Consider the following 12234-nt stretch of genomic DNA (forward strand, 5'->3'; position numbering starts at 1 on the left):
ATTGAGAATCTGATTGGATAATATGATTTAAGTGAGCACATAATCTATCCAATTGATCTTGCAATGCCAATTTGATAATGTGACTGACAACTACAAAGCTCAAAATGCGGAATTTTTCTTTCAGATGGGGATGGGATGTTTTTTAGGACCAAAGGTGAGTTTTCACGAAAATTCTCTAAAAGATTTATAATGATCGGTTGACAATAGCCCGTGCCCCCTGACCGATCTTTATTTTCATAGTACTTTGTATGGGGACTAAAGGCGGCTTTTAGAGAATTTTCATAGTTTCATATATCGTCACCATAAATGCCCGAAGACGTAACCCACAAATCCAAAATTTTACAGAAGAAGCAAAAAACCTTATAAAATGAAAACCTGTTTTATAGAATATCAATCATATAAGGGCGAGTATTTGGAGTATTATCAATCCAGTACGAATGGGAATAAGTAGTGAAAGCAAAACCGCTGAATCACTTGGTTTTGGGATCCTCCATTACAAAAAAATCTGCAATGTTACCATATTTTCCGAAAGGACACTTCTTGAATATGATCGTTATTTTTAAACGTAGAAGCTTGAAATTTTGCCAGAGCATGTATTTTAGCATTATGTATCGGATTCATTCAAAAAACGAATTTCAGTTTTCATGTGGGTTACGTCTTTGGGCATTTATGGTGACGATATATACGTTTTTTGGATCAAATGGAAAAAATTAAGGGAGGAGGTCTTTAAAAAAACAAATTTTGTGTTTTTTTTTTTTTTTTTTTGGGCTAGCCTAATGTACATATATGTATACAGTTTCGCCGATACGTCGCGATTCGGAGAGCTCTACTCCAAAATACTTATGTATTTTAAGTTTCATATATATAAGTTTCTTGGATCAAATGGAAAATGGACGAAATGTGTTTCAGACAATTTAGAGTCGATTGAGCAGCAGCCGTCTTGGCTGGAGCGCACGATAACTCTCGAACGGATGAACCGATTCGGTTAAAATTTTGACTTTCCTAATATTTTGCCCAAACTTAGCTTATTTTCGAAGATGGGCGGTACCTCCCCCACAAAAGTTCGAAAATGTTCTGAAAATTTGTGCGCACGATAACTTTTGAAGTGAGTAACCGATTTGGTCAATACTTGGCACATCGTGAAATGTGTACCAGACTTAGATATGGTTTCAATATGGACTCAATCGGTCCACTCCTTCGTGTACCTCCCACACAAAATTTCCGAAAAGTTCAGTCTAGGGCCATCTCTCGAATCGCTTTTAATTTTGATTTAGCAACTTGTATTCACTGCCCCCATACGACGGTATAAGTTTTATCAGGGGCAAGTCCAAACATCCTGAGAAAATTGCCAGAAAATTGCAAAAAGCCCCTATGACACCGTGTGAGGTGGTTGGAGCTCAAGATAACTCTCGAATGAGTCTGCCGATTCGGTCCAAAATTTGGCAGGCTGAGGGTATATCTCTGTCGGCAAAGCCAACTGATACTTTTTTACTTGTTATCTGTTTAATTTGTATGTAATTTGGAAGTAAGGGTTCCCAGTGTGGACATAGGTCCACGTTTTGTAATAGTCCCATATAGTGGTACCGCCCAATTTCTAATATTTTGAAGTATTTATCGCCGTTTTCGACCAAAATTTGATTTTATTTGGACAGGAAAAATCTCTACCCAAAACTATGGACATATTAACACGTTTTGGAATAGCCGGTGTCGACCGATTTCAGGTATTTTAAAATTTTTTTCGTCGTCGTTGGATGTAATTTGGCATTTATGTTTCGAATCCAAAATCATAAACCAAAAATTTCGGTCATGAGTCCACATTTAGTATGGTCCCATATGACGGTACCTATTTAGACCAAATGTGTTGCAATTGGTAACTGGGACACCCAGTGGTCACTGGTCATCTCAAATTTTTGCATTTTAGTTCATAATATTTCACGGTGGAGGGTATAAAAAAAGTTCGGTCCGACCGGTCCAGTTCTGCCGAATTTTTTAGTCGTGGCGTTTGTAAAATATATTGATATAAGATCAAACATTTTTGCTAATTCCATGATTTTTTATAGAATGGAGAGAGAAGGGGTGCTCAATAGTTATTCATAATATTTAAAAATGTAGATATTTATTGTTTTTGCTGAAAAAGTATTTATTTATAGGGTTTTCAGAATTTCGTGTCTTTCTGTTGATAAGATATATTATATATGATATTTTCGAACTTTTGAGGCCTTTACCTTTACAATACCCCGATACATTTCATAGCGATATTTCTTCTCCGTACAGAGATAATAATTGTTCCACAAACATCCTAGACGTGACAAGGGAAACTTATCTCATATCACAATTAGTGAACCCCGATTAATATTACCTCAATGATATGTGACCTACAGAGAAGTTTTACATGGCTGAAATACTCAGGAAATGTCGCCTATATTACTGAGGGTATTTTGCCACCGTTGAAAATTTGATGTTGCTTGGAAGGGGAATCGAACTCACGACCTTCAGCGTGCAATGCGGATGTGTATTAGGGTTATGACTTTTAGACATTTTTTTTCAAAAATGATTTCCTCTAGTGAGAATGCATGGACTTTTGCCTATTAATGCCTAAAATATCATTCATGCAATTTGAAAAAAAAAATTTTGAAAAAATTCTATGAAATGAAAAAAAAAATTATCAACAAATTATTTCCTGTTGCACGAATGCATGGTCTTTTGCCTATTAATGACTAAAATAAAATTCATTCCACAAATTTAATTTTTTTAATTTTACTTTTTAATATTAAAGTTATATATAATATAAAATGATATATATGTTATAATACGATGATAAAATTAGTAAGAAACAAACGGATATGTCATTTTGGTTATGTCGCGTGACCCTATACCTTGTTTTAAGTTAAATATCTGTCCAGCAAAATTTGACGGAAGGGGTTCTTTGCGATGACGTGATTTCATGTCATCTTTTGCATTGGTTCAAAGGAAGTCGTGAAAGATCCGATCTTTTCATTAGGATTTGAACCAATGCAAAGGAAGTCGTGAAAGATCCGATCTTTTCATCAGCATTTGTACCCATTCCATCGATCCAATAGAGATGATGTTTGTGTTTTTATTTACACACCTGTTTATTTTCATTTTGGTATGTTCCAGTACTGCAAAAATCTACTAATTTTTACTGTTTTTTTCCGATAACATAAACGAAAAATTGTAATCGTAGTAAAAATAAGTAGATTCTTGCAGTTTCTGGAACAGACCAAAAGTCGTTAGAACTGTCGTCGTGATGTTGTCTTACATTTCCTGCATATCAAACAACTAAAACTTCTAAACAATTGGTATTATATGAAGTCCCAACCATCGAGCTAAAAATAGAATCGTACTGCACACATTGCTATTTTAAAAGTTCCCTTGTCTGTTCTAAATCTGACATAGAATGAAATCAATCAAATCTCGCTTCTTGGAATTTGAAAAGAAAGTCCGAAACGAAAAGGAACAAGAATCTGAAAATAAAGAAGAAACTACTTTTGGAAAGAAACAATTAAAAATAAATTAATTAAGCATAAATGGTATTTTCCATAAAAAGTCTCTCCTCCCCGTTCGTTACATTTTGTTCTTAGAGATCCCTAAAGCAAGCCGGGTTGTAGATCCCTACATATTTCCGTCACTAAACAAAAGAGTATAAATTACCAAAATGTTGTTATAAAATAACAAAATTATAAAATAAAAGTAATTTACGAAATAAAAATACTTAAAGGAGTGCATTTGGAGTCCATGTTGAAATCTGAACTGGTGATGGGAAGATAATTGAAAAAACCTTTTGTAAGATGAAAGAATATCAGTTGCGGAGAACGGAGGAAGTAATCTTTTGCGTTGCAGCGGTGGTGATTACATTGCAATTTTGGATGTAATCTTTTGAAAAACTAAACTGATAAATTAATTGTAGCTATTTCATGAATTCGTTTGAATTAATAAAGAGTTTTGTTTTTCATGAAAACCATATTTCAATACAGCATTTCCATTTTCCAAACAAGACATGAAAATTTCATGCCAAGGGGTTGGTGAAAATGACATGCCAAAGCATTGGTTAAAATGACATGTCAAAGCATTGGTGAAAATGACATGTCAAATCATTGATGGAAATGACATGCCAAAGCATTGGTGGAAATGACATGTCAACGCATTGGTTAAAATGACATGCTTAGGATCCAGAAAAGAACGTCATCTTTTGGGGTCCACGTTCATATAAAATTCATCGATGAAGATGCTAAAAAGATGACATGCTAGATCACTTGCACCCATGATTGAATGTCATCTTTGGCATCGAACATTTTGCTGGGTGCTTACAGTGACTCCAAAAATTTGTTAAAATTTCTGAAAAACTAAAACTTAAAAAGCTCTTTGTGCGGAAGCTTTTTTCATCGAATCACTCTATAATTAAGATTTTATGCAATGTAAAGTAAAAACTCATCAAAATTTCATACAGGGATACGAGGTTTTTAAAAAGTCATAACCCTATGGTCATATCATTGCACCACGGTGGCACCCAATACAGAGTTTTATATAGCAAATTACAAGTAAATTTCTTTCAATAGCCAAAACCACTATATACGGTTATATAGGCGGTTATACTTAAACATGAGCTAATAAAAATACTTTCAGATTGGATTCAGGGAACTCTAAAGGTGAATTATAAATCCTTTAAAATACGTGACATCAAAAGGTATTGCTATATTAGGGAATTTCCTTAATAACAAACATTAACTCTTCTCTGCGAACAGCTCTCAACCTATATTTAACCCAAATATTAACACTTTTGTAAGAAAGGTCGTTGATAGATACCTTATACACTAACCAACTGTTTGGTGAGAGTAGTGAAGAATGGGCTTATTTCCGAACAAAATTATACCGTCGTAATAGAAGTTGCAAAGGCAACCTGGTAAACTTAAATTGTCCTTTTGCGAAAAAAATTGAATTTTTGTGTGGAGTGGACCAAAATAGTCCATATTAGAACCTAATTTGTGTCCTGAAGAAATACTTCCATGTGTCAAGTTTATTGGAAATTTGGGAATAAATCGGTTGATTCGTTGGTGTGCTGTGCGTTGCGTTGTGTGCACCAGAAAGATGCTCGTACAGTGTTAAATCTACCCGAAATTGTATTTTGAGGATTTATGCTCCACTATGGGATGGTGGGTCCTCGTTTGATATAGCCCCCATAGAACCGTATCTCCCGATTTTTTGTATTTTAAAAGTTTTAGTTACGATGACCAACCTAAATGACTGAAATTTGATGGTTAGTCTTCGGCAGAGGTATTCTAACAGAGAATTGTGGGTGTAGGTCCACGTTTTTATATAGCCCCCATTGAACAGTACCTCCCGATTTTCGGTATTTTGTAACTTTTGGGCACATTGCTGAAATTTGGTATTTAGATTTCTTTGGAGGTATGAAACTTTCATCTAGAAATTTGTCGGTATAGGTCCACCCCTTCATATAGCCCCCATAGGACGGTACCTCCCAATTTTCGGTATTTTGAAGGTTTTAGCCTCATGATCACACCAAAATGTGTGAACATTGGTATTTAGTATTCTTTGGGGGTTTATAATATTCCACCTGAAATCTGTCGGTATAGGTCCTCGTCTTCATGTGGCCCCCGTAGAACCGTACCACCCAATTTTTGGTATTTTGAAGGTTGTGGTCTCAATATCCACCCGAAATGACTGAAATTTGGTGTTTAGTCTTCATATTTTTTTGAGCTTATTGAATACAACGGACAACTGCCTTTAAATATAAGAACTTTCCCTTAAAAACGTTTTTTGGCCGATTAATGGTCAAAAACGGCCCATTTTTTGTAAAAAATAGAATTTTGACTTTCGCTGTTCACCAATTTCAAAAGCAGTAATATGATGATCGGTCTATTAGTTTTCGAGCTATAGCCAACACCGCAAAACGCTTTCTTAAAAAAGCGGGTAACCCATGAGTGAGGTGGTCACAACTCGAACAGCAAATAATATCGATATACACTTTTATACATTTTTTCCCACTCCACTAATTTTAAAATTTGGTTCACAAAATCGATGTACTAAGTACCACAGCCTTGGGTAGCTGTAAACACCACATGATCACTATTTACCTCTAAACAAAATTAAATCCATGTTTATTACATCCAAAGCAACTGTAAAATTTATTTTAGAACCATAAATCACTTTAAATATTAAGATATTGGAGCATAATAAAATTTATTAATTTTAGTAAAGTACGGACAACAATTATCGGATTTGAACTTTCAATTATTTGATTTGAACCTTTATAACGGATTTTAGCTACAATATTAAGTTGAACTAGCTGTAATTTGACACTTGAGGTTTTCAGTGGTCACGAAATTCCACCATCAAAAATCGTTAAGATAGATCCATGTTTTGTTATGGCCCCTTAGAGTTTTTAACCGATCTAGCTATAACTTGAAACTTGAGGTTTTCAGCTATCACCAAAAATCGTACACATTGGTCCATTTTTTGGTGTATCCCCCATATAAAGGTACCAACAGATTGAATCAATTTATAGATTCATTTTTGAGCAAATTTTGGGCATTTAAGTTATCTGTGGTCGAATAATTTCGCCTAACAGTAAACTAATTATTCCATTTTAGTTCAGAATATTTTATGGTGGAAGGTGTAAAAATTCGGCTAAAACTCGAACTTAATGTTATTTACTTGTTATACCCTCAGCATTTATGCTAACGAGGGTATATACATACACTTTCATACGGGCAAAATGTGTCTCATCGTAATAATGGTTTTAGACCCCAAGTATGTTTGGACGAAATCCATTGCAGAACATTTGGAGTCGATTTAGCAATGTTTCGGAAAGATTCAGTTTAGGACCTGCTCTTGAATCGCTTCGATTTTTGTTGTAACAACTCGTATTCACTGCCCATTATACGACGGTACAAGTTTCATCAGAGGCAAGTCCATACTTCCTGAGAAATGTGCAAAAAAAAACCCTATGACACGGTATGTAGTGGATGGAGCGCACGAAAACTCTCGAACGGATAAACCGATTTGGTCCAAAACTTGGCCTTCGTAATATTTTTTTATAATGTTGTTTAAGTTTGAAGATAAGCGATATCGCTCCACTCTTTCAGGTACGACCCCCACAAAGTTGGGAAAATTCTTCGCACGATAACTCTTAAAGGGAGTAACCGATGTGGTTCATACTATACACATCCTAATATATCTACCACATATAGACCAGGTTCGAATATTGGCTATATTTGGCCACTGCTTCGCGTATCTTTTGCACAAATGTTTGCATAAGTTCACTTAAAGATCTGCTCTCGAATCACTTTAATTTTTTTGAAGGAACTAGCATTCACTGCCTCAATTACGGCGGTAAAAGCTTTTTTCAGGGGCAAGTCCATTCTTCTTGAGAAAATAGGCCGAAGGGTGTAAAAAACCCCTTTCGCACCATATTTTGTAGCAGTAGAGCACGATAACCCTCGAACTGATCAACCGATTTGGTCCAAAATAGGGCCTTCGTCATATTTTTCATAGTTTAAGTTCCAACATTATACCCCGAATATTTAAAAAATGACACTTAAATGGTATGCACGATATCTCTTGAACAAATTTGGTGCAAACTTGGAATCTCCAATATTTTTTTCCAAATATAGTTAAACTCTAAAATTGAGGTGACTTAGGGTACCTAGCCCACAAAAGTTCAACATTTGTGTCTAAGTGCAGATTAAGGTCTGTTCCAAGATCCTTTGGAAATGTATACAGATGCTGTTCGTTGTGGTCTTTATATTAAGTCATGCTTCCTGGCATACTGGTCCAAAAGTTATACGATGACCCAGTGACATGACTAGTGGGCGTGATATCTATTGAAAAGATATGACTCCCAAAATAAGACCACTTCCATAATGGACTATGTCGGTCCATTCCTTTAAGTACCTCCTATACAACACTTTTGAATTTTATCCTTATTCACATTTTGGTCGGCAAGTTCAAATGTCCAAAAAAAGGCCACAAAGTACTGAAAAGACCCTAAATACATTCGATCTGACCGTAGATGAAAGTTTCAATTCACATAGGCTGAGGGTATATCTCTGTCGGCAAAGCCTACTGATACTTTCTTACTTGTTTTATTTTAAATTGATACATTTATCCACTGTTGGCAAACAATTAATGAACCAACTGTAGACGCAAATACTGAAACACTGTCAACACAGTAATATTTTTCTTTTTAATAAAAAAAAGTTCGAATTAATTTATTTTTTTTTTAATTTATAGAATGAAATAATTTTTTTAAAATCAATCTCAGGAAATCAACACCAATCAATATAGATTTTTTGTTAGACCTTAATTCATTTCAAACTCACAAAATGTTAAAACAATACATCAATTTCCCTTCATGTTTCCTCATAATTATGGACCATTTTTTGTGCGTGTTTGACTTGTTGATAGCATTACCTTTTTAGCAGCGAATTATCTTTACCGGAAACATAAACTATGGCTGTTAACACTTCGTTTATTTTACATTCAATTGTTTGAGCACTTAATTTATTTACTTCACTTGATTTTGTATTTTCTTAAGATCTTCTTTTTTCCTGTTTGTTTTTTTTTTACAATTAACACAATTTTCATTAGAATTTTATTTAGGTATGTATTTGAATTTGACATTCCTTCACAATGAATTTCATACTCAAATTCACTTTTTGTCGCGGTAGACAGACACAAGGTTTACTAGAATGTTGTTGTTTTTCCACTTTTTTTTGTTTTGAATTTCTTTAGAGAAATGCGTTTTCATAAAATTTCCCTTTAACGTGGGCTAAAAAAATTTCAAATGGCACTGCGCTTGTAACGAACACGTCTAAACTAACGGAAAACTCGTTACCAACTGATTTTCCGACATTTCGTTTTGCTATCATCAACCGCCAAAGTAAACACGCCAACAAATGAAAATCTGCACACGAAGTGCATTGAGTCCAGTGTTCGTTCGTTGCTTGTTGTCGTGTTTTGTTGTCGGCGGCATATCGTTGCCGGCAAAAATAAACACCAAAAAGGCACCCTTAAAAGAGGCACAAATGTTGCCCTGCCATGGTAAACAAAACAGCATAGGAGGTGGGGTACAATGGGTAGTATGTTTGTGTTTTCCTTTTCAAATGTTTCTCATACGCTCACATGTTTATGTTTCTGCAAAACGGGTGTATTATACTCTCAATTTCTTTGTCTCTGCATATTTTGAGAGCCAACATATTTTGGCGGGAAATTTTTTCAAAACATTGCAGAAAATGTTGCCAAACATTTGTGGCTTATGTTGCCCGATTGCTGCCACGTGCGTTTTTTAGGCAACATAAATGTTGTTAATGTTGTACTGGGCATGCGCTAAACTAAAAAGGAAATCCTTGTCAAATTATATAGTCTTAAACAACCCAAAACAAATACAAGCAAACTCTTATACACCCATACACACACATATATATGTATTTATATACAAACTACCAAGTGTATAGGTGGGTGTGTGTGCATGTTTGACATGTTGTTTACTTTAGGGAACCTTTGTATGTATGTGTATTTGGCCCCAGCTGTGCTCTTAGCCAATCAAAGTGTGACAAAATTACGCGCAGCAAAGCATTTTAGCCAAATTCTAATATCCCCTCCACCAATTCGCCATTCGGTGGATGGATGATGGCAAAGATAAGATATTTATAATTTACAGTGTCGTTTTCTTGTTTTCTTTTACATTTCATCCCCTACTCCCTCGCATTCGAAATTGTCAAGAGTGCAACTTGTTGATATATGCAATTCTGCTTCCATTGACTAGCTAGCAAATGAATGACCAGCCATTCGCAAAATTTTTTCATGATCGTCACATTTGCTGTGCATTACAGAGCTTTGTATGTTTGGTATTGGTGTTGAAAGTTGCTATCGCTTGTGCAATTTGTCTTCTCACAATCAACCACACACAATTTTGCATCACGTAATGCTTGCTATGCTGATGTTAAATAATTGTCATCATTTTATTCAATGAAACATGAAATATGTCTGTTACGCTATGTACAACCGCAAATATTTTACGAACATGTGGTTAAGTGAAAGCTACTTAAGGAGTCGCTTATTGGGATTCCCTACTACACTTCTTCTATAGGGATAGGGAAACCAACCTTCTCGAAGTGGTTATGCTAAACATTACACGTCGAAGTCTTCCAAAGTTAATGTTCTTAATACATGGCCGAAGGTCTGCTCACATGACAAAATAATTGCTAAGGTAATTAGAACAAACAACAAAGTTGCGGCTATGCGCTTAGCCGATTTTTACATATGTAAATCTGCATTAGAGTGACCCACAAACAAAACAGGAAATCGCTCTTCAGGCCACAATTATTTGCCAATCGGTGAAAAAAGTTTACAAGTTTATTGATGTGGCTAAAAACCGAATTCTACAAAAAAGTATTAAAATCGGGTCAGATTTTGATATTGCTCCAATATGCATATATTGGCAAGTATACGTAATTTGGAACCAACAATATACATAATATTTAAATCCGAGCTGATTTTCATAAATTTTTATAGGAATCGGTTTTTAGACACAAAAATGAACTGGTAAATTTCTTCATTGTTTGGAAAATAAATGTGATCTGTAGAGCGATTTTCTGAAAATTCGCGTTTAGACCCCATACAATGTACTATGAGATGATGATCGCTAGGTTAGCACGGGTTAACGTTAACCGATCGCAATAAAATTTCATATATAAGGTTTTTGGGTCAAATGGAAAAAAATTCAATAATATAATCATGAAATAATATAATCATAAAATATTCAATAATATAATAATAATCAATAAAACAAATAAAAGTTTTAAATTAGTCCTGCTTACCTATGTACGAATTCAGCGTGTTCGCTGATATTCACCATCGGCAGAGATTAAATCAATTTACAGATGCCGCAAATGAATTTAATCAATTATGGCTCGTAATTAGAATTGGACAATTTCGGTCATCGTTCACTGTCCTCGTTCAGAAACGTATGAGTAACATCATATAAACCAACGAACACTGTTCAATTTTCCGAAAAACCTGGCCAAAAATCGAAAAAAGATAGTATCAATTTACACTAAATAGAATCAATTATTTTTTATAGGATGCCACTGCGTGTAGTTATGAAAAAATATATACGTTTCTTGTTTAATAAGTGGGTATAAAAGCAGGCCAAAGTGACACTATTTGAAATTAATTTTTTCTCTCAATATTTAAGTTGTTTATAAATAAACAACGGTTTTAAAATATTTTTTGTAATTGTAATGAAAGGTATGTGAAACTTATTAAGATGTTCAGTGTCGTCAATGAAGTGTGCGTTCTTTAGTAATTGATGTCCGTACTTGTTGATTTTTTTCAAAGTCAATTTTCATAATATGTGATGAAAATAGTTGTGAGTGAGATCGAGTTGGGCTGTGTACCTTATCATTTCATAAAAAGGGAAGAGTTTTTATCACTTTCCATCGAAACACCCTGCGCATATTTGCACTTTTCGTTTTTAAGCGATATTTTGTCTTGCAGATATATCCATATTTTCGTTGATTCAGAATGTCAGAATATAGTATAAGGTAAGTTCCTGGCGTTAAGATTATATTTAGAGTTTTGATGTATTCTAGGACCTATAGTAAAATTATATGGCGAATAAATTTCTACAATATTTTGATCTTATACGATCACATTTTATAGGAGATTTTAAAGATTTGTTGAAAAAGGTACCAAAAAGACCCCTTTTATGACTCGCACGAGGGTTAATTTTTTAAGAAAAATATTCTTCCCATTCTTGTTAGTAAAATTACCAAAAACATCATAAACTTAAAGTGCAAGGATTCCCAGTAATCTTAGCTTAAATATGTCCAAAACTGTAGAAATGGTAGAAACTTGCACCCCTATTTTAGTTTCTAGTTTTTTTGACAAAATTAATACCGACATTTCCTTTGTATGTAATGGAAATAGAGATTTGATTTCTGTGGTGACTTATAGTGAAATTTAGCGGAAAACATTCATTCATTTGGGAATACTAGACACTTAAAGAGTTCGGTTTTTCACTAAAAAGGCATCATTTCAAAAACTGAGAAGCCAATTGATAATTCCCTTCGCCGGGATGAAATCATGATATTGGTAGCGATCAGTAAAATTTTGCAACACTGTCAGTATTTGAAAAACATTACTCTCTGTAATAGAGGGTAATAAATGAAGTTGAGCCAATGGGGGAATACT

The 12234-nt window shown here is 34.4% G+C and overlaps 1 protein-coding gene across 1 annotated transcript in view; it reads right to left on the minus strand.

The window, feature by feature from the left end:
- The window catches only part of LOC141401660 (uncharacterized), a 225929-nt gene extending 216937 nt beyond the window's left edge, over positions 1-8992 (minus strand). Inside the window, exon 1 of the mRNA XM_073981998.1 lies at positions 8452-8992. The gene's annotated coding sequence lies outside the window, so the exon portion shown is untranslated. The remainder of the gene's footprint in view (positions 1-8451) is intronic.
- Positions 8993-12234: the final 3242 nt, after the last annotated feature.

Source organism: Musca autumnalis, unplaced genomic scaffold (assembly GCF_047663935.1).
Source record: "Musca autumnalis isolate F117 unplaced genomic scaffold, ASM4766393v1 scaffold_4, whole genome shotgun sequence".
Taxonomy (NCBI): domain Eukaryota; kingdom Metazoa; phylum Arthropoda; class Insecta; order Diptera; family Muscidae; genus Musca; species Musca autumnalis.